Raw genomic sequence first — 23486 nt, 5'->3', positions numbered from 1 at the left:
TTAGTTTGCTTTATAAAGGAAGGTAAAGTGAACATTTTTTTTTTTTTTGAAGATTTATTTTTTTGAGAGAAGGCGGGCATGCGCATGCGTGCATGTGACCTCACAAGCGAAGGGAGGGGCAGAGAGAATCTTCAGGCAGGGAGTCTAACATGGGAGTCTATCCCAAGACCCCGAGATAATGACCAAAGCTGAAACCAAGAATCTGTGGGTTAACCAGCTGAGCCATCTAGGTGTCCCCGAAGTGAACAGTTTTTAACTGCAATAACTTACAAGAGAATTGGCAATTTATTTTGTATTTAGCATTAATCATAAAGCATGACTGGTTGACAATGTAGTTCTCTATAACATTTTCATTACTACTGGCCTACGGTCCACTTGGATAGAAATAATGTGGGCCTGTAATTTCATTTGATGAAAGTCCTTGACAAAAGGAAATTTTAGAATTGAAATACTAATCTGTTAAATATGATTTTTGTCACAGGTAGACCCAGAGCAGTGGTGATAGGGTTAGACTATAACACATTTGCGTTCTAAAGGATTTTGTAAGGAGACAGCTTTTGTGTTCACCAAGTATTGTAACTATGCCCAGTAATTTTAGCAGAAGCATATTATCCTGTTGAAGAATATGTTAGCATTGTATTTTAGAAATGTCTCTGAATTATTTCTGGCTGGTGTTCTAGCGTCACACTTCTACTTTGTAGAAAATGGAAAATTCACTTACAGGCTTCACATGAGTTAGGTGATATGTGATTATGATTTGATGTTTTTGAATCTGACAGTCTTTAAAATTATTAAGTGATATACGAAATAATTTTGCAAATGCTTAATACTGTTAAAACGTAGGTGCCATTATTCTCCTATATGTAAAGCTTCTGGCTCTTCAGAGAGTAATATTTTTCATCCTATTGGGAGGATGCAAAAGCAATATACGGCAGAATAGTCTAGCAGTGTGTTTTTCAAAAATGAAGTAGAACTGTGCCTGGAAGTATTAGGTACCACTGGGGCTTAAGAAACCACAGAAGTAACATGACACCTCTCCCTGGAGCAACAGTTTTACTCAGGGATTAGAGGAAAAAAATATTTGTAAATTTAAACAAACATGGATACATTATGGATTAAAGTACGTAAATCCTGTGATATTTTAAGTTAAAATCTGCAAATATAAATATATTTTCTTGGGGGAATGGACTCCTTAGGTCAAACCCCAGATTGGTAACGAAACAGTATTTCCATTTTCTACTATGACAGTAGACGAGGGTGTGAAAGATTAGTTGATCATGGTATTGTGATCATGAGGGCCTAAAGGGCCTCAGAATCCAAGACAGTGCTTAGTAATGACTACTAGCAGCTGATGAGAGCTGTTAGAGAATAAACATTTTAATCTGTATCCCAGTCCATTCTGGAACTTGTTTATTACCCTCCCTTATCCTGTTTTTTGGTTGAAAATTTTGAGAAATGTTAAGAACTTAAATACAGACAGATGAGATAATTGGAAAACATTTACAGAGCTCTATCAGAACTTCTCTCTCAGAGCATTCAACATTAAACAAACAGGTTGTCACATGCCTTCCTGTTTAGGGCATTGTTAATCTCTGTATGAGGTGGGGGAGGAAAATGCAGAAAAGAAAAAGATGTAATTTTTTTTAAAAGATTTTATTTATTTATTTTACACAGAGAGATCACAAGTAGATAGAGGCAGGCAGAGAGATGGAAGCAGGCTCCCTGTTGAGCAGAGAGAGCCCCATGCGGGACTCGATCCCAGGACCCTTAGATCATGACCTGAGCCGAAGGCAGCGGCTTAACCCACTGAGCCTCCCAGGCACCTGAAAAAGATGTAATTTTGATCCACAAAAATAATCTGTGGTAGAATGGTGAGAATAGTATAGCATTATTACTGAATAGTTAAATAGCACTTACTATTAAAAGAAGCACTGTTCTAAGTGCTTTTCACATATTAGCTCATTTACTCTTAACAAGAATCTCATGAGGTATATACAAATGTTATTCCTATTTTACTGATGCAGTGTTAAGGTTAAGTGACTTGCTCAAGGTCACCCAGCTAATCAGTAGCAGAGTTAGGATTTGAGAGCAATGTGCTTAACCACTCTGCTGTGCTGTATAGAAACAAGTTTTCTAAAAGTGGCACACATAAAGGGCTGTGGATACTTAAAGAACAGAGAAACAAATTCCATGAAGCCTTGAAGGATAGCAGTATTGCACAGAACAAGCACCACAGAGAAACAATGAAGCACAGGTTCTTAAAATTTGAAAAGGAGGTGAGGTAAATAATTGGTCAAATTAGAGACCTAGTTTTTAGCAAGGCTTAGAAGGGATGGATGGGGGTGGTATTAAACAAATTGGATGGGTTATTTGTCAGACAGCAGGTGGGTCTGCATTAACACAGGAAGCTAGTAAGGGGCTTTACACATTTTTGATAAGAGAATTAAAAAAGCAGGTTATAGCAGTTTTGTTTTGATCATAGCAGTCTGATTGTATACACAAGATGGAAGCAGAGTATTCTTATTTATTGTAGGAACTTGATGTAAGTTTAATTGCAGAATTAATTTACAGAAGAATTTTTATTTTTTAATTTTTAAAAAAGATTTTATTTATTTTAAAGAGAGAGGGAGTGAGGGTGGGGTGTGGGTGGGTAGGAAGGAGGGAGAAAATCTGAAGCAGACTACCTGCTGAGCTGGGAGCCTTTGTGCAGGGTCTCGATCTTGCCACCTCAAGATAATGATGTGAGCTAAAACCAAAAGTCAGACGCTTAACGCACTGAGCCTCCCACACGCCCCAGTAGGAAAATCTTTATTATGGCTAAGTTCTGTACAGTTTTTCTTGGCATAAAACAAACTTGGCATTTGATTTTTTTGCTACTCTTCAGTTTGGGGACTCTACCAGTCATACATGAAGTGTCTTGTTTTGTGTGTGAAATAAAAAGGAAAGGTTTGGTGGCTAGGGAAGATGTAAGCTTCCCTTATTTTTTCCTTTTCAAAATTATTTGGTTTGGTTTTAGTGTTAAAGTTCGTGGACATTTTTACAAGATACCATTTCACTTAAAAGAGTCTCATTTTGGTTAGAGATTTGGTCTAAGCTGAGAGTAATTTACATGGCTATAATAGCAATTCCCAATCAACTGTCTCTGAAACTTGCTAATCATTGGTAATGTCAGGTTTTTCAATATAATGGTCTGTTCTTTCTTTTTTTCAAAGATTTTATACACACACACACACACACATATATATATATATATATATTATTTTAAAATGCTCCTCATTTAAGTCCTTTTTTGACAGTTACAATATCAGTCATTTGTCAGTCTTGCCAATTAAAATTTTTTTTTTCTTTTACTTGTCTGGGAATCATTGCTGTAGAACTCTAGTTCTTGTTTTATAGTTTTTATAAGTCGCTTAGACCCTGTATTTTCCTTGTTAGATTGAGGTATACATTTGAGACAGGACAGGTATACTCACTGAAATGATCCTCTTTCATTTTCCTATTTATTGATCAGTAACTTTTTTCACCAAATTCATAGCCACCTCAGACATGAAGGTGTTAGGAAGATAGGAGAGGAAGGAGAATCTAAAGATGTATACAGTCTTTGGGCTATAATATGCATTTTATGAGTTTGACTATAGGTGGACTATATTGCACTACATATGAAGTATAAGAAAACATTTATTTTTAATTAGGGGAAATTTATTTTGCAACTTAGATTGAATACAGCAACCGGTGTCATAAGATGGACACAGATAAAATTTTGTTTAAATTTAGTTAAGGGAGAAGTGTGCATTTGTAAATGTAGGCCTAGAACGTTTGTGCAAAATAATTGTTGAGTGCTGTGTACCAAGCACTGTGCCAGGTGGGCATGAAAAATAATGAAATTTAGCCCCTTTATGAGAGATTTATATTTTATTGGGGGTGTGGATATGACATGTCATTAAGTTTGAAAATGTTTAAGATAAGGGGCCAAAATACATGCTTTAAGGAATAGATACTCAGAACGATAGCAGAATATAAGATAGTTTTAGTTGAAGCTTTGGCATTCAGAAACAAGAATAAAGGATAGTTGAGATGGGGAAAATAAAGATGCAAATAAACATTACATAAGTAGTTGGAGATAAGATTATATATTTAAATATTTAAAAATATGTATACGTGTCTTTTTAATAGTGAGGTTGAAAGCCAGACTGAGAAGTTGAAATTTAATCTGTTATTGAGTCATACAAGTTTGGAAGGAACACAATCAAATTGATATTTTATGATTGTTTGTGGTTAGTGTTCTGTAGTTTGGAAATGGTGGGGAATAAACTTTAAGATAATACTACCAGTTAGGATTCTGCTGGGGGAAAAAATACTATTTTTCCATTTTCCGGTATCATTGTATATTCTCCAAATCAAATCAACACAAGTCCTAACTCATTTTGTAGGTTTCATGGGTTATGTGATTTTGGATTAATTATTAAACCTCTTCATACAAGGGTAGAACCTTCTTTCTATATGGAAAAAGAATGCAAAATCACGACTATAAAATTAGATACAGGGTGTAGAAGGGGCATTTTTATGTTAAGAGCCCTGAAACTTAACCTTAATCAGTTTTACAATAAATTCTCTTTATAATTAAGTTAGTCTCTGGGCATCTTTTCTTTATCTGTTAAAGCACTGTGAACATTGTTCTGTTTGCCTGATGTAGTCATGACTTATGCTTGTGGTCCTAGAGGCAAGCCCAGGTTAGCAAAGTTAGTTTTTGTTTTTTAACTAAAGAAACTACCATCACTGTTTCTGTTAAAATGAGCCCAGATAGAGTCCGTGAGTGGCCATTTTTTTTTTTTTTTTTTTTAACCTCTGCTACCATGAGCTGAGTGTGCAGTGAAGAGAGTTCTCTCTCTTAACATGTGGTTAAATCTAAAGACATCCAGTGATAACTCGGGAAAAACACTTTCCAGATGGAAAATAATTAACCAGTCCTTTAAAGGACAGAATAGAGGGCACTAGTTGATAGAGTGTTTTGGGACATGAGCAGCTAGGGACAATTAGCAGAAGTATTAAATGCTGCTATTCCTGCTGGCCAGTTGTACCAATTAGTGTTGTAGCATGCTAAAGTTTGAGAGATTTGTATAGCTGCCATACCTGGGGGGGTGGAGTCAATATGAAACGGGAAATTTTAGGTTATATGTAAGTGAAATTGAAAGGAATAGAAGCTAAGCTCCTGTCCTGTCAGAGCACATACAAAGAGTAGTAGGAATGTTGTTGCTGTAATGGCTTTTGTCAGCTTTTTTTTTTTTTTTTAATATTGTTTGGTAATGCTTTTGTAATTCATTTGGTAGTGGAGAACTTAAAAGAAAACTAATGTTTAAAAATAAATTAAGTAGTGATATTTTGTTTTTAAGTTGATGATGAACCTATAAGTTATGTGCAGAATTTTTACTAACATTTAGCATCTCTCATGGTTATATCATTGACCACATGAGAAGCTGAAGAAAATCTGAAAAAGCATCAGGATTTACTTTCAGGTTTAGTAGTTATTTTGAGGAAAATATAGTGGCCAACAATAATTTGACACATGTAACTGTAGAACATTGAAGATAAAATTATATCTATAATAATATGAATACACATTTGGTGGATTATAGCATCATGTGTTAAAAAGTGTTCTTACTAAATTATATAACCTGTGTGACCAAGATAAACTTGAATTGATTGTGGTTTACATGTATTTCATAGTTGCATCCAAAGAAGCTTGATATTTTACCAAACGGAAACTGCAGTTGTCAAAATTTTGAACAATTTTATATATGTGCAGTTAATGTAACTGAATTACAGTGTTTCTGAGACAATACTAATGTTGAAAACTACTTTGGCATGTCATTATAAGCTTTCTCTCTTTGCTGCCTTTCATTATTTGAATTTCGTTAACATATGAGTCTTTGAAGAATTACTTTGAAAAGCAATCCATGTGTCCTATGTTGTTCTGAACATTTTTGAAAGGAAGTCCTCCAAATTTTGGTGACATTCTGTGAAAAAAAAATATTTGTTCAAAATAAATAAGTCTTTATTCCATTAATAGAGTGGGAAAACTTCAACATTTGAAGCTTTAGTGAATTAAAATTATTGAAAATAAAGTTTTTAAGATTTAATTGTGATAGCCTGAAACATACATTCATGTTGGGGTATCATTCACTTTCTTTCTTTTTAGTTTTTAGTGATTTTATTTATTTATTTGACAGAGAGAGTGAGAAAAAGAGAGCACAAGCAGGGGGAGCAGGAGAGGGAGAAGCAGACTCCCTACTGAGCAGGGAGCCCGATATGGGGCTTGAACCCAGAGCTCTGGGATCATGACCTGAGCTGAAGGTAGCTGCTTAACCAGCTGAGCCACCCAGGCACCCCAGTATCATTCACTTTTTAAAATCTCTTCCACTATGTGACTCAGGAGATGGCTGCTCATGTTTATCATTAAAGCCTGTAACTGTGAAATAGTGTTTTCTTAGTGGAAATACTATAAAAATTTAGTCCGAAAGAAGTTATTTTACTTAGGCTCCATATTTTGAGTATTAGGTTTTTGCCTTATTGATTTGACAGTTCTTTTCTCAATACCTTACCATTTATAATTCATACATCTCTAAAAACTTCTTTCTTGTTTAATAAGAGAAAAAGTTATGTAAAATCTATAATGTTCTACATATATCATTACTATTCCTGACACATCAGGTAGACCTGTTTTAGTTTTGTGGAAAGCCAATGTAAGTACTTTTTCTAGGCTAGTTACTGTCCTGAATCTTAATAAGTTTGCTAGCTAACAATGTTAGATTATGATGTTTTAGATTAAATTAATTTCAATGTAATACAAGCCATAAAATATTGTTTTTATTTGTTAGTTATTGCTCTATTTATTTTATTTGCATTTCCCACTTTTAATCACACTTAAGATACTGTTGTAAGATCTTAACAATCTGGAAACAGTTTGTTTTGCAGGGCACCATGCCACTAAAAAATAAACTAAGCAGCAAACTAAAAAGCATAACAAAAGAAACAAAAAACAATTCAAGACCATTAAGGCATGTCCCCATAGTATTTAATTTATATAGTAGTTTTAATATCTCCTGTATGCTCCATGTAAAATGTATGTTAGTGTTTTTTGTTTTTATAAACCTGTTGCCTTTGTGTCTTTTTTAAAAAAGTATTTCTTTAGCCTTTTCCTTTAAATCTTTCCTTGCAAGAAAACATAGCAAAGGGCTATGATACATTACTGTAGTCAACATACTTTCTATTTCTTTGGGTGTTTCTGTGTCTCTCTCTTCTCACTTCTTATCCTTTTTCCTCCTTTCTTCTCCCATCTCTTAACTCCGTTCCCTCCCTTAACCTTTTTACATCTCTCTATTTTACTGTATTCTTTCTTACAATGAATAGTGTAACAAATATCTATATTCCTGCATCCCAGAATTGATAACTTGCAGAGTGTTCTGTGAACAGGTTATGACTATTACTGATTGTCTTTTAGTATGTGGCTATAATGGCAACTAATATTGTTCATTCCTCTATTGAAAGAGATGGTTGCAATATATTTTTCTAAAAATCCATTTCCCTGGATAATGTAGTAATTGCTTTTAAAAAGATTAACCTTGGGGCACCTGGGTGGCTCAGTGGGTTAAAGCCTCTGTCTTCAGCTCAGGTCATGATCTCAGGGTCCTGGGATCGAGCCCTGCATTAGGCTCTCTGATCTGTGGGGATCCTGCTTCCTCCTCTCTCTCTCTGCCTACTTGTGATCTCTGTCAAGTAAATAAATAAAATCTTTACTAAAAAAAAAAAAAGATTAGCCTCATTCCTACTTCCACACCTCTAATTATCTAGTAATTTATTTATTTATTTTTAAAAGATTTTAATTATCTAATGGTTTAAATTTAAAGGAAAAATTTAAACAAAATCTTGAAATTATTTTTTATAAAGTGTGTATAAATTTCATGAAGACACTTTCCTATGATTAGGGCCTTGAAGATATTGAAAGTTTTGAATTCAGAAGTGTGGTGAGAGAGGTGTCCATATAAGGAGAATAGAAACATATACCTTAATTTGGTTGGGTGTTAGAATACATGTAGTAGAAGAATGAAAATCAGGTTGAAATCTGAGTTGGAGACAGACTATGGAAGTCATGTCCCTAAGTGATAACCAGAGCTGTGTTTATTGGGATTCCAGTGTAGTGAAATGTATTGGGGAACATTTGAATAAAATCTCAGAAATTCTAAAATATAATTATGGTAGTTAGCTACATACTTAATATTTCAGTTGTCAAAGTAACAAATGACTTCTAGGGATTCATATTACATAATGACAAACTGTCTTTTTTTTTTTTTTTAAAGATTATTTATTTATTTATTTGACAGAGATTACAAGTAGGCAGAGAGGCAGGCAGAGAGAGAGGAGGAAGCAGGCTCCCTGCTGAGCAGAGAGCCCGATGCGGGACTCGATCCCAGGACCCTGACATCATGACCTGAGCCGAAGGCAGCGGCTTAACCCACTGAGCCACCCAGGCGCCCAATGGCAAACTGTCTTAATTAAGTGCACATTTTTCTTTGTCAGATGTAAAATTCCAGTTCCCCCTTTATTTAGGGGCTATGTTTTCCCTTTGCTATCTTATTTTTTTCTAGCTTTATTGAGGTGAAAGTGACCAATTATAAGATATTTAGAGTATACAACCTGATGATTTGATATATGTATGCATTGTGAAGGGATTCTCATCATCAAGTTACCACATCCATCACCACACATATAATTTCTTTGGGTGAGGCCATTTAAAATCTACTCTCAGTAAATTTTAATTATATATTATAATATTATCAATTATAGCTACCCTGTTATACATTAGATCCTTCACCTCATTCATCTGATAAAAACTGTAACCTTTAAAAAAAATCTTTCCCTGTTTCCCCAGACCTCCATCTGTCACCTTTCTATTCTCTTTTTCTATGAAGTTGACTTTTAAAAAGATTCCCATATAAGTGATACTGTGAGATATTTTTCTGTCTGACTTAATTTATCATTATGCCCTGTAATGTTACCACAAAGGTGGTTTTGATGTTTTTTCTTTCTAAAAGCGAATAGTCCATTGTGTGTGTGTGTGTGTGTACACACACATTTACACACAATACATCATATTTTCTTGATCTGTTCCTCTACTGACAGATACTTAGGTTGCTTTCATATCTTGGGTATTGTAAATAATGGTGCTGTGAACATGGGAGTAGAACTCTCTTTGAAACATTGAATTTGCTTTGGATATGTACTCAGAAGCGGTATTGCTGGATTATATAGTAGTTCTATGTCTAAATTTTTGAGGGAAATCCATATGCTTTCCATAGTGGCTGTACCAATTTACATTCCCACCAACAGTGCAGAAGAGTTCCCTTTTCTCTGCTTCTTCCCCACCATTTATGATTACTTTTCTCTTTGATAAGATTCTTTGAGGTTTAAGGTGATATATCATTGTGGTTTTGATTTGCATTTCCCTGATGATTAGTGATGTTGAATACCTTTCATGCATTTGTTAGCCATTTGTGTGTCTTCTTTGGAAAAGTGTCTATTTATGTTTTTTTCCTATGTTTTAAAAAATTTATTTATTTTTTATTTTGAGTAGGCTCCATGTCTGACACAGGCCTCTTGAACTCATGACCTCAAGATCAGGAGTCGCATCCTTTACTGACTAAGACAGCCAGGCACCCTTATGATTTTAAAGTTTTAATTCCAGTATAAAGTAATGTTATATTAATGTAGGTGTACAATACAGTGATTCAGCAGTTCTATACATTACTCAGTGCTCATCATGGTAGTGTGCACTTAATCCCTTTCACCTGTTTTACTTTCCCTAGCAACCATCAGTTCTTTATAGTTAAGAGTCTGTTTTTGATTTTGTTTCTTTGTTTCTTAAATTCCACACATAAGTGGAATCATATGGTATTTATCTTTCTATGACTGATTATTTTACTTAGCATTATACTCTCTAGAAGAATCCATGTCATTGCAGATAGCAATATTTCATTATTTTTTGATTATATCATATTCCATTGTATATACAGTCCATCTCTTTTTAAAATTTATTTTATTTCATTTCAATTTAACATATACTGTATTATTAGTTTCAGGGATAGATGTTAGTGATTCATCATTTGCATATAACACCCAGTGCTCATTACATCAAGTGCCCACTTTAATGCACATTATCCAAATATCCCTCCCCCCCCACCAGCCTCTCTTCCAGCAACCCTCAGTTTGTTTCTTAGAGTTCAGTGTCAGGGTTGCCTTCCTCTCTTATTTTCATCTTTTATTTTTTCCTTCTCTTCTGTTATGTTCATCTGTTTTGTTTTTTAAATTCCACTTGAGTGAAATCCTATGGTATTTGTCTTTGTCTGACTGACTGATTTCACTTGACATAATACCCTTTAGTTCCATCTGTGTCATTGAAGATGGCAAGATTTCATTCTTTTTGATGGCCAAGTAATATTCCTCTGTGTGTGTGTGTGTGTGTGTGTGTGTATGTGTATCACATCTTCTTTATCCATCAGTCTGTTGATGGACATCAGGGTACTTTCCATAGTTTGTTGTGGACATTGGTGCTATAAACATTGGGGTACATGTGCCCCCTTTGAATTATGTTTTATCCTTTGGATAAATACCTAGTAGTGCAATTGCTGGGTTTTAAGGTATCCCTATTTTTAACTTTTTGAGGAGCCTCCATACTGTTTTCCAGAGTGGCTGCACCAGTTTGCATTCCCATCAACAGTGTAAGAGGGTTCTCCTTTCCCCATAACCTCACCATCATCTGTTGTTTCCTAAGTTGTTAGTTCTAACCATTCTGACCAATGAGATGGTTCATACCATCTCTTTTTTATCCATTCATCTGTTGACAGACTCTTTGGCTGCTTCCATAATTTGGCTATTGTTAATATGCTGATATAAACATGCATGTATCTCTTTGAATTAGTGTTTTTGTATTTGGGGGGTAAATACCCAGTAGTGTGATTGCTGGATCATAAAGTAGTTCTAATTTTAACTTTTTGAGGAAACTCCATACTGTTTTCCACAGTGGCTGTACCAGTTTGCATTCCCACCCATAGTGTAAGAGGGTTCCTTTTTCTCCATATCCATGTCCACTCTTGTCATTTCTTGTGTTTTGGATTTTAGCCATTCTGACAGGTGTGAGGTGATACTGTAATTTTTATTTGCATTTCCCTGATGATCAGTGATGTTGAGCATCTTTTCATGTGTCTGTTGCCCATCTGTATGTTTTCTTTAGAGAAATGTCTTCTGCCTGTTTTTAAATTAGGTTAATTTTGGGGGGGGGGGGGTCTTTATATATTTTGGATACAAATCCTTTATCAGATATACAATTTGCAGATATATCCCATTTAGTAGGTTATCTTTTAGTTTTGTTAATTGTTTCCTTTGTTGTGCAGAAATTTTTAATTTTGATATAATTTCAGTAGTTTATTTTTATTTTTATTTTTTTTTAAGATTTTATTTATTTATTTGACAGAGAGAAATCACAAGTAGATGGAGAGGCAGGCAGAGAGAGAGAGAGGGAAGCAGGCTCTCTGCTGAGCAGAGAGCCCGATGTGGGACTTGATCCCAGGACCCCAAGATCATGACCTGAGCCGAAGGCAGCGGCTTAACCCACTGAGCCACCCAGGCGCCCCACCAGTACTTTATTTTTGCTTTTGTTTCCGTTGCCCAGTAGACTTATCTAGAAAAATGTTGTTATGGCTGATGTCAGAGAAATTACTGCCTGAGCTTTCTTCTGGAGTTTTTATGGTTTCAGGTCTCACATGTAGATCTGTACTCCATTCTGAGTTTATTTTTGTGAATGTGTAAGAAAGTGGTCCAGTTGAATTCTTTTGCATCATGCTATCTAGTTTAACCAACACAATTTGTTGAAGAGATTGACTTTTTCCTATTGCATGTTCTTGTTCCTTTTTCCTAGATTAATTTGCCATATCAGTGTGGGTTTGTTTTCTGAACTTGCTGTTGTGGCCTGTGTTTCTGGACTTGCTGTTGTGGTCTGTGTTCTGTGTTGTTTATCTGTGTTTCTCTTTTGTGCCCAGTACCATACTGTTTTGATTACTACAGCTTTGTGGTCTACCTTGAAATCTGGGATTGTGATATCTCCATTTTTGTTTTCTTTTTCAGGATGCTTTGGCTGTTCAGGGTGTTTTGTAGTTCCATACAAATTTTAGGATTACTTGTTCTATTCTGTGAAAAATGCTATTGGTATTTAGATAGGGATTTCATGAGATCTATATATTGCTTTGGGTAGTAGGTAGTGTTTGTTCTTCTAATCCAGGAGATGGAATCTTTTTCCTTTGTGTCATCTTCAATTTTTTTTTTATCAATGTTTTAGTTATCAGAGTATAGGTCTTTCACCTTTTTTGGCTAGGTTTATTCCTAGGTATCTTATTATTTTTGGTACAATTATAAATGGAGTTCTTTTCTTAATTTCTCTTTCTGCTGATTTGTTATTTGTGTATAGAAATGCAGCACACAACTGTATGCTGACATTGTATCCTGTGATCATGCTGAATTCATTTGTCTGTTCTAGCAGTTTTTTGGTGGAGTCTTTAGGTTTTCTACATATAGAAAACCTGCAAATATAAAAATCCATACTAGTTTGGATGCCTTTTATTCCCTTTCCTTAATTGAAATAATCATATGGTTTTAGCCTTTCACTTGTTGATGTGATTTGTGATGTTGATTGATTTACAAATACTGAACCACCCTTGCATTCCAGGAATAAATCTCACCTGATTGTGATAAACTTTTTTTTTTCTTAATGTATTGTTGTATTGTCTACTGACATTTTGATAAGGATTTTTGCAGCTGTGTTCATCAAAGATACTGCCTTAGTTCTCTCTTTTTGGTACTGTCTTTATCTGGTTTTGGGATAGGGTAAAGTTGACCTCATAGAATGAATTTTGAAGCTTTCCTTTTCTACTTTTTTGGAAAAGTTTGAGAATGATAGGAAATAACTCTTCTTAAAATATTTGGTAGAATTGACCTGTAAAACCATCTGGTCCTGGACTTTTGTTTGTTGGGAGTTTTTTGATTACTGATTCGATTTCTTTTTTCTTTTTTAAAATATTATTTATTTGAAGAAAGATAGCACAAGTAAGCAGAGCGGCAGGCAGAGGAAGAGGAAGCAGGCTCTCCACTGAGCAAGGAGCCCAATATGGAGCTTGATCCAAGGACTCTGGAATCATAACATGAGCTGAGGGCAGATGCTTAATGACTGAGCCACACAGGCTCCCTACTGATTCAGTTTCATTGCTGGTAAAGTTTGTTCAATTTTCTATTTGTTCCTGATTCAGGTTTGGGAAGTTATATGTTCTAGGAATTTATTCATTTCCTTAGGTAATCCAATTTGTTGGCATATAATTTTTCAAAATATTCTCTTATAATCCTTTATATTTTTTTCAAAGAATTTTCCATATGTAGAGAGAGAGAGAGAGTTAGAATGAGCTGGGAGAACAAAAGGGGAGGAGGAGGGAGAGGGAGAAAGAATCTGAAGCAGACTCTTTGCTGAGTGAGGACCCCACGTGGGGCTTGATCCCCTGACTACAAGATCATGACTTGAGCTGAAACCAAGGGTTGTAGACGTGACAGCTGTACCACCTAGGTAAGCCAGTTTCCTTTTTTTCCTTTAAAGACTTATTTATTTATTTGAGATAGAGAATGCACACACAAGTGGGAGGTGCAGGGGAAGAGAGAATCTCAAGCAGACTCGATGGTGAGCATGGAACCTGACATGGGACTTGATCTCATGACCCTGAGATCACAACCTAAGCCAAAACCAAGAGTCAGATGCTTAACTGAATGCACCACCCAGGCACCCCTAATTCTTTGTATTTCTATGGTGCTGGTTTTTACTTCTCTTTCATTTCTGATTTTGACACTTTTCTCTTTTTCTTTAACATTCTTTTCCCCTAATTTTTTGATGAGACTGACTGAAGGTTAATCAATTTTTTATCTTTTCAAAGAAGCAACTCCTGGTTTCATTGAACTGTTATACTGATTTTGTTTTAGTTCCTATTTCTTTTATTTCTGCTGTAGTCTTTTTTTTTCTTTCTGCTCTAATCTTTATTATTTCCTTCTACTGTTTTTGGGTTTTGTTTTTTTCTTTTTCTAGCTCTTTTAGGTGTAAAGTTAGGTTGTCTATTTTAGATTTTTCTTGCTTCTTGAGGTAAGTCTATATTGCTATAAATTTTTCTCATAGAAAACTTTTGCTGTATCTCAAAGATATTGGGCTGTTGTGTTTTCATTTTCATTTGTTATTTTTTGGCTTTCTTTGATTTCTTTGTTTATTCTTCTGGTTGATTTCTAGTTTCTTAGTGTTGTGGTCAGAAGAGATACATGGAATGACTGAGATTTTTTTGAATTTGTTTAGACTTATTCTGTGGCCTAACATGTGATCTCTTCTAGAGAGTATTCTCTGCACTCTTTTCTTTGTCTTCTCTTTCTGGTATCCCTGTTATGCAAATGTTCTTACACTTGATGGTGTTTCTGAGTTCTCACAGTCTGTTTTCATTATTTTTTTTTCTTCTCTCCTATTCAGCTTGATTGCTTTCCATTAAAAGCAGTGTCCTTCTCTTCCCTCTAGTTTATTGTTTATTCCATTTAGTGTATTTTTAATTTTTAGTTACTGATTTTTTTCATACCTGATTGGTTTTTATGTTTTCTTTTCTTCTTTTTTTTTTTAAGCTTATTTATCTTTTTATTTATTTATTTGAGAGAATGAGAATGAGAGAGATTGAGCATGAGAGGGGTAAGGTCAGAGGGAAGAGCAGCCCCCCTGCTGAGCAGGGAACCTACTGTGGGACTCAGTCCTGGGACTCTACCAGGATCATGAACTGAGCTGAAAGCAGTTGCTCAACCAACTGAGCCACCCAGGCACCCTGAAAGACTTTATTTATTTGACAGGGAGAGAGAGTGCATGTGTACAAGAAGTGGGGCCAGCAGGCAGAGGGAGAAGCAGGCTCCCTGCTGAACAGGGAGTCCAATGCAGGACTCAATCCCAGGACCCTGGGATCATGACCTGAGCCAAAGGCCAATGCTTAAATGATTGAGCCACCCAGGCACGTTTTTATGTTTTCTTTTTGTTAAGAGTCTCACTGAGGTCCTCCACTCCTTTCTCAAATCTAGTGAGTTATCTTTATGACCATTACTTTAAATTCTCTTTCAAGGATATTATGTGCTTAATTTAGCTTTCTGGCTGTGATTTTTGTCCTGTTCTTTAATTTGGGACATATTCCTCTGTCTTCTCATTTTGTCTAACTCCTTGTATCTGTTTCTGTGTGTTAGGAAATAAGATACATCTCCTGCTCTTGAAGGTAGTAGCATTATGAAAAAAAGGTTTTTGTAATGCTCTGCAGTGCAGCATTCCCTGTTTAGCAGAACCTGGTACTTCAGGGATGTCTCCTGTGTTTGTGTGTATCCCCTGCTGTTGTGGTTGAGCCAGTGTTTCATTCAGTCCAGTCATGTGAAATGGCTCTCTTTGCCTATTGTAGGTAGGTTAGGTCTGTGTGTTTTTAGTGGGCCTGTCTGGAGTTGCCTTAGCTTTGATTTGAGTCAGACTAGGCATTTTCCAGAGATGCAGTAGCACTGAACTGCAGGGTGCTTTCCTGTGTTGTCCCTGGAGAAGCTTTTGTTGGTAGGCAGAGCCTGTCAGACCAGATGGCTGTTTCCAGCCCATTGCTGGGGCTGTAATCTGACTGGTGTGTGTGGTTATCTTTGCCTCTCCCTGAGAGAGGAGTCACTTTGGAGTGGTACTGGCCCTTCTTGGGGCTGCTTGCACACTGCCAGGCTTGTGGCACCACTTTGGGGGGGTCTGGCCAAGGGTGTATTGGAGGGGCTAGTTGGGCAGGAGAATTCAGGGGCATATATGCTGTTGGCAAGGTAGGTAGCTAGTGTTGGCACTCTTGGTTCCTGTGAATGTCTGAGGGTCTAGGCTGCAGTGTTGGGGTGGGAAATGGCACCTGCCAGATCGTTTGTTTCCAGAAAAATCTCCCAATGAGTCCCATTCCTGCAGCATACACTCTGAGGTTAGTGAACAAATCTCCCTCCCATATACCTCAGGTATTTTTTTCAAACTGCTGCTTCTATGCTGTATCATCACTGGGCTGTTGTACTGTGTCTTTAAGGGTGGGGACTCAGTTTCCTCTTGCCCTCCTGGCTTTCCCAGAGCTGAGCCAATTCATTTTGAAAGTTGTATATGTTAAGCACCCCCTGATGGTAAGAACTCATGAAACTATGCCCCTCTTGTTTTCAAACCCAAATATTTAGGGATTCTTTGTCTCAGTGTGGGTCCCTCATTCCTGGGGTGCCTGGTTTGGGTTCATTTCCTCTCTCCTCTTCTTATGGGCTGTGTTCCTCCTTCTAGGCAACAGTCCCACAGGTCCATTTAGCTCTGGACTCCATCATCTCTGCCCTTCCTACTCTTCGATGTGGCCCTCTTTTCTACATTTAACTGTTGAGAGCCTGTTCTGCTAGTCTTGCATCATTTTCTGGGTTATTTACATTGATGTGGGTGTTATCTAGTTGTATCTGTGGGATGAAGGGAGCTAAGGGTCTTGCTACGCTGTCCATGACACATGCCTCTTTTTAAATTGAGTTAATGTTTTCTTTTTTGTGTAATCGAGTAGAATGAGTTCCTTATAGATTGTGTCTATTTACACTTAATCAGATATAACGTTTATAAATGTTTACTCCCCTTCCTTAGGTTGCCTTTTCATTTTATTGATGATTTCTTTTGCTGTGCAGAAGCTTTTCTGTTTAATAGAGTTCTTTTTATTTTTCCTTTTGTTATCTTTGTTTTTGGTTTAATCCATTTTTGGATTAAAAGCCAAAATTGGTTTTGAATTAAAACCAATTTATGGGCGCCTGGGTGGCTCAGTGGTTAAGCCGCTGCCTTCGGCTCGGGTCATGATCTCAGGGTCCTGGGATCGAGTCCCGCATCGGGCTCTCTGCTCAGCAGGGAGCCTGCTTCCTCCTCTCTCTCTCTCTCTGCCTGCCTCTCTGCCTACTTGTGATTTCTCTCTGTCAAGTAAATAAATAAAATCTTAAAAAAAAAAAAAAAAAAAAAAAAAACCAATTTATTGCCAAGACCAATGTCAATGAGCTTAACCCCTGTGTTTTCTTCTAGCACTTTTATGTTTTCAGGTCTGATGTTCAAGTCTTTAACTTCATTTTGACTGAATTTTTGTGTATGATATAAGATAGGGGTCCACTTTCATTTCCTTCATTTGCATGTGACCACCCAGTTTTCCTTACCATTTATTTTAGGACAATTTATTGGCCTTTCACCGTTATGTTTTCTTGGTTCTTTTGTCATAAATTAAGTGACTATATATGCATGCTAGGGTATTTTGTCCCAGAATCTCAGTCTGTATGTCTACATTTATACCAATACCATACCATTTGATACAAACCATAGGTTTGTAATATAGATAGTCTCTGACTGATGATGGCTTGGCTTAAGATTTTTTGACTTTACAATGATGCAAAAGTGGTATGCATTCAGTAGAAACCATACTTTGAATTTTGAATTTTGATCTTTTTCTGGGCTAGTGATACATAGTATGATACCCTCTCAGGATGCTAGATAATGGTAGCATGTTGTAGCTCCCAGTCAGCCAAGCAATTAAGGCGGTAAACAGTGATACACGGACAACCATTCTGTACCCATACAGCCATTCTGTTGTGCACGTTTAATAGAGTACATGATAAGTTACCTGAGATATGCAGCCCTTTATTGTAAAATAGGCTTTGTGTTGGATTATTTTCCCAGCTGTACGCTAATATGAAGTATTCTGAGTATGCTTCAGGTCAACTAGGCTAAGCTATAAAATTTGGTAGGTTAGGTGTATTAAATGCATTTTCAACTACAATATTTTCAGCCTCGGATGTCTTTATTAGAATGTAATCCTGTTGTAAGTCAAGGAAGATCTGTACAGTTTGAATCAAGTGTAATGACTTCAGCTTTGTTCTTTTTTTCTCAAGATCACCTTGGCTATTTGAGGCCTTTTGTGGTCCCATACAAATTTTAGAATTGTTTGTTCTATTTCTGTGAGAAATTCTATTGGAATTTTGATGGGGATTACATTGAATCTGTAGATGTTTTGAATAGTATGGACATTTTAACAGTATTGATTCTTCCATTCCATAAGCATGAAACTTCTCACCATTATTTGTGTATCCTTCAGTTTCTTTTGTCAATATCCTATAGTTTTCAGTATACAGGTGTTTCATCTCCCTAGTTAAATTTATTCAAAGTCTTTTTTTGCTGCTATTGTAAGTAGGATTCTCTTAATTTCTCTTTTTAATAGATTGTTGTTAGTATATAGAAACAACTGATATTTGTATATTGCTATTATGTACTGTAATTACTGAATTTGTTTATTTTAACAGGTTTTTTTGGGGAGAGGTGGGAAGTTTTCTGTATGTATATCATGTTATCTGAAAATAAATACAATTTTACTTGCTTTTTTGTTTTGGATATTCTTTATTTCTTTTTTGTTCCTGATTGGCTAGGACTTCCTTGCTATGTTGAATGAAAGTGATGCGAGTGAGGACCCTTGTTTCTGATCATGAAGGAAAAGGTTTCAGTGTTTCACCGTTGAATGTGAGATTAGCTATAGGCTTGTCATCTATGGCCTTTATTATGTTGAGGTATGTTCTTTCTGTACTCACTTTGTTAGAGTTTTTATGATGAAAGGATGTTGAATTTTGGCAAATGCACTTTTCTGTAGCTATTGAAATGATTGTATGATTTTTAAGTTTCCTTTTGTTAATGTAGTTTATCACATTGATTTGCATGTGGTGAGCCATCATTGCATCCCTGGAATGAATCCAGCTTAATCATAGTGAAGGATATTTTTGCCATTATATTAAATTTGGTTTGCTGATACTATGTTGAAGATTTTTGCATTCATATTCAACAGGTATATTGGCCAGTAATTTTCCTTCCTTGTATGTCCTTGTCTGGTTTTTGTATCAGGGTAGTGCTGGTCTAGTAAAATGAGTTGAGAAGTGTTTTTTCCTTTTTCTGTTTTTTGGAAAAGCTTGGGAGTGATACTAGTTATTTTTTAAATGTTTTGTAGAATTCACCAGTATAGCCATCTAGTCTTTATGCTCTATTGGTTGATTTTTGAATACTGATTCAGTCTCCTTAGTAGTATTCGTCTGTTATGATTTTCTGTTTTTTCATTATTCAGTTTTGGTAGATTGTGTGTTTCAAGAAATTATCCATTTCTTTTCAGTTGTCCAATTTGTGGTTTATAACTGTTCATGGTAGTTTCTTATGATGCTTTTTATTTGTATTATGTCAGTTGTAATGTTTTTTCTTCCATTTTTAATTTTTTAAAAAAGATTTTATTTATTTATTTGACAGAGATCACAAGTAGGCAGAGAGGCAGGCAGAGAGAGGAGGAGGAAACAGGCTCCCTGCTGAGCAGAGAGCCCAATGTGGGGCTCGATCCCAGGACCCTGGGATCATGACCTGAACCAAAGGCAGAGGCTTTATACTGAGCCACCCAGCGCCCCCCCCATTTTTTATTTCATTTATCTTTTTTTTTTTTTTTGCATAAATGTAGCTAATGGTTTGCTAATTTTATCTTTTCAAAAACTCAACTTTTATTTCCATTGATCTTTTCTGCTGTCTTTTTAGTATCTATTTAACCTATTTTCACTCTCTGTGCTATCGACTTGTTTCTGCTAAGTTTGTGCTTAGTTTGTTTTTGTTTTGTTTTGGCTCCTTGAGGTGTAAAGTTAGGTGGTTTTCTTGAGCTCTTTCTCTTTTTCTTAATATGAGCATTTATTGCTATCATGAACTGCTTTTGCTGCATCCCATAAGTTTCTTATGTTGTGTTTTCATTCTCATTTGTCTCAAGATATGTTTTTATTTGTTTTCAGTTTGTTGTTTGACCTATTGGTTGTTCAGGAGGATGTTGTTTCCTCATAAATGTGTTTTCCACTTGGAAGTGATTTTAGCTTTTTTAATTAATTAATTAAATTTAAAAAAAGATTTTATTCATTTATTTATTTAGAGACTATGCATGAACAGGGAGAGGGGCAGAAAGAAAGGGAGAGAGAATCCCAAGTAGATTCCAGGCTGCACGTGGACCCTGATGAGGTGGGAGAGGGCTAGATCTCATGACCCTGAGATCACTACAAGCTGAAACTTAGAGTTGGATGTTAACTGACTGAACCACTCAGGTACCCTGTGATTTCTAATTTTATGCCATTGTAGTTGGAAGAGATCCTTGATATGATTTCAGTCTTCTTAGATTTAAGACTTATTCTGTTTATTAACATTTGATCTGCCCTAGAGAATAATCTATGCGGGCTATAAATTTTGTCACTGTTGAATAGAATGTTCTGTAATATGTTCTGCCTATTAAATTCATCTCATCTAATGTATAGTTTAAGGCCAATATTTTCTTAGTGATTTTATATCTGATTTTGATGTATCTGTCCTCCCTACCCCCCTCCCCCAAGCAATTCTCCAAAACCAGGTTGGTGTCCTATAGTTAGTGTCATAAAATTAAACTCTTTCATGACAGTATCTAGCTGGAGATAATGTTAGATTCCTACAAAACTGTTCCTGCCCCTTACTTCAGTCACCAGTTTCAAGTCCTGGTTGTCACCTGTGCTTCTGACCAACAGCTGTAGATTGGAGATTCCATTGAGACCCTCCTTGGGTTCAATTATTAGAGGAGCTCACTGAACTCAGAGAAATATTTTACCTACTTGATTGTAGTTTTATTTTAAATGGATATAGTTCAGGAATAGCCAGACAGAAGAATTACTTGTGGCAAATATGGAGAAAGAGCATGGAATTTCCATGGTTTCTTCAAGAGTGCCACTCTCCCAAATCTCCATGTGTTCACCAACCTGAAAGCTCTCCAATCTCAGTCTCTTTGGTTTTTATGGAGGCTTCATTATATACGTGTGGTTGATTAAGTCACTCGTTATTATTGATTGATTAACCTCTAGTTCCTTTTCCCTCCAGGAAGTTAAGGGGGTGGGACTGAAATTTCCAATTCTCCAATCACATGGTTGGTTCTCCTGGAAGCTAGTCCCTACCCTCAGGTGTGTTCCAAAAACCATTTCATTATCATAACAAAAGAGCCCCCCCTTCCTTCCTTTCTTTCTTTCTATCTATTTATTTTTAAATTTTGCTCTCATTAGGAAATTCTAAGGGTTTTAGGAGCTATGTGCCAAGATTGGAGATTGGGGATGAAGGCCAAATATATTGTATACCAAGTATACAAATATACTTTTCTTGTATATCAGAGTATCATAATTATCAGTCTTTTGTTGAATGTGGGATATTGAAGTCTTATTCTTTTATTCTATTGCTGCTTCTTACTTCAGTTCTTAATATAAATAAAATCTTTTAGAACTATATATATATATATAGTTATATATATTATTGATAGTTACGGACTTAACTGTTGTCATTTTGTTAAGTGTTTTTTGCTAGTTTAATTCCTCTATTCTCTTTTTTCTCTCTTACTCTATTGCTTTGTGGTTTGGCATTTTCTGTGTGTATACTTTGATTCCTTTCTCTTTATTTTTCTCTATAGGCTTTTACTTTGTGTTTATCACAAGACTTACATAAAATATAACAGTCTATTTTAAGCTGATAATAACAAACTTCAGATGTATATCAAAGTTCTCCCACTTCCATATTTGTGAATGTGTGTGTGTTTGAGACTTTACTTTTAAGTAATATTTACACCCAGTGTAAGACTTGAACCCACAACCCTGAGATCAAGTGTCTCACGCTTCCCTGACTGAGCCAGACAGGCACCCCCACAGTTTTTTGATGTCACAATTTGCAATTTATCATTCTATGTTTTTTACCAAATTATTATAGTAATATAATCATATTTCTTCTATAAGAGAATTATGATTACCCACAACCATTTAATTTGAATATTCTGACTTTATTTATATATTTCTCTTTCCTAGTGAGTTTTATACTTTAGTATGTTTTCTTGTTACTAGTATTTTTTTCATTTCAGTTTGAAGAATTCCCTTTAACATTTTTGGTAAGGCTGGTTTAGTGGTAACAAACTCTGTAAACTTTGTTCGGAAAATTCCATCTTTCTTTAATTCTGAAGGACAGCTTTGCTGATAAGAGTATTCTTGGTTGGTAGGTCTTTTTCTATTAGCACTTTAAACATACTGTGCTACTTTCTTCTGGCCTGCAGGCCATCTGCTGAAAAAAATCTGCTGATAGTCTTCTGGTGGTTCTTTTGTCAGTGACAAGTTGTGTTTCTCTTTCTGTTTTTAAAAGTCTCTCTTTGTCTTTAACTTTGACAGTTTCATTATGTTGTGTCTTGGTGTTTCTATTTTTGTATTCATCTTATTTGATACTTTATGAGTTTCCTGAATGTGAGTCTGTTTCTTTTTTCTTGTTAACAAAGTTCTCAGTCATTATTTCTTTGAATAAGCTTGGGACCACTATCATGGGTATGGTTGGTTTAGCTAATGTTGACCTGTATGTCCCTTAATAGTCTGTTGTTTTCAATTCTTTTTTTTTTTTTTTAAACCTGCTCTTTTAATTCGTTGAATTCCATTGCTTTGTCTTTGAGCCCAGTGATCTTTTCTTCTACTTGATCTAGTCTTCTGTTGCTCTGTTGAATTTTTCAGTGAAGTTATTATACTGTTCAACTCTGTTATTTCTGTTTGGTACTTTCTAAGTTTTTTCTTTGTTGGAGTTCTCATTTTGTTTATGCATTTCTCTGCTGACCACCTTGAGGTCAGCAGAGAAATGCATTGTTATGATCATTGTTATGACCATTATTTTGAGCATTGTTATGGCCATTATTTTGAACTCAATCATTTAAATCTGTTATCTCCATTTCATTAAGATCTGTTTTAGAGATTTTGTTTCTTTGTTTGAAATATGTTCCTCTGTTTCTTAATGTTCCTTCATTCTCTGTTTTGGCTTCTGTTTATAAGTTTAAATAGCCATCTCCCAGTTTAAAAAAATATGTTGTAATTTAATTAAAAGAGTTTTAATTAAAGTTTAGTTGACATACGGTATTGTAGTAGTTTCAAGTATACAACGTAGTGATTTAGCAATCATATACTTATCAAATGCTAATCACTGTAAGTGTAGTTACTCTGTGTTGCTATATAAAGTCATTGCAGTATTATTGACTATATTCCCTATACCATATTTTACATCCCCGTGACCTATTTAGTTTATAATTGGGAATTTGTACCTCTTGATCCTCTTCATCTATTTCACCTTTTTCCCCATCCCCCACACCTCTGGCAGTCACTAGTTTGTTCTATGTAATTAGGAGTTTGCTTCTGATTTTTTAAATTTGTTTTATTAGATTTCCTATGTAAGTGAAATCAAGTGATATTTGTCTTTCTTTGACTTATTTCACTTAGCATAATATCCTGTAGGCTATCCATGTTGTTGTGAATGG

At 35.5% G+C, this 23486-nt stretch overlaps 1 protein-coding gene across 1 annotated transcript in view; it reads left to right on the top strand.

Moving 5' to 3' along the window:
* Positions 1-23486, top strand: part of CUNH12orf40 (chromosome unknown C12orf40 homolog) — a 97922-nt gene that overhangs the window by 621 nt on the left and 73815 nt on the right. The window lies entirely within an intron of this gene.

Source organism: Mustela putorius, unplaced genomic scaffold, assembly GCF_011764305.1.
Source record: "Mustela putorius furo isolate JIRA1106 unplaced genomic scaffold, ASM1176430v1.1 tig00537227_pilon_pilon_pilon, whole genome shotgun sequence".
NCBI lineage: Eukaryota > Metazoa > Chordata > Mammalia > Carnivora > Mustelidae > Mustela > Mustela putorius.
Note: the sequence above shows the minus strand (reverse complement) of the source record. Positions and strands in the feature narration are given on the sequence as shown.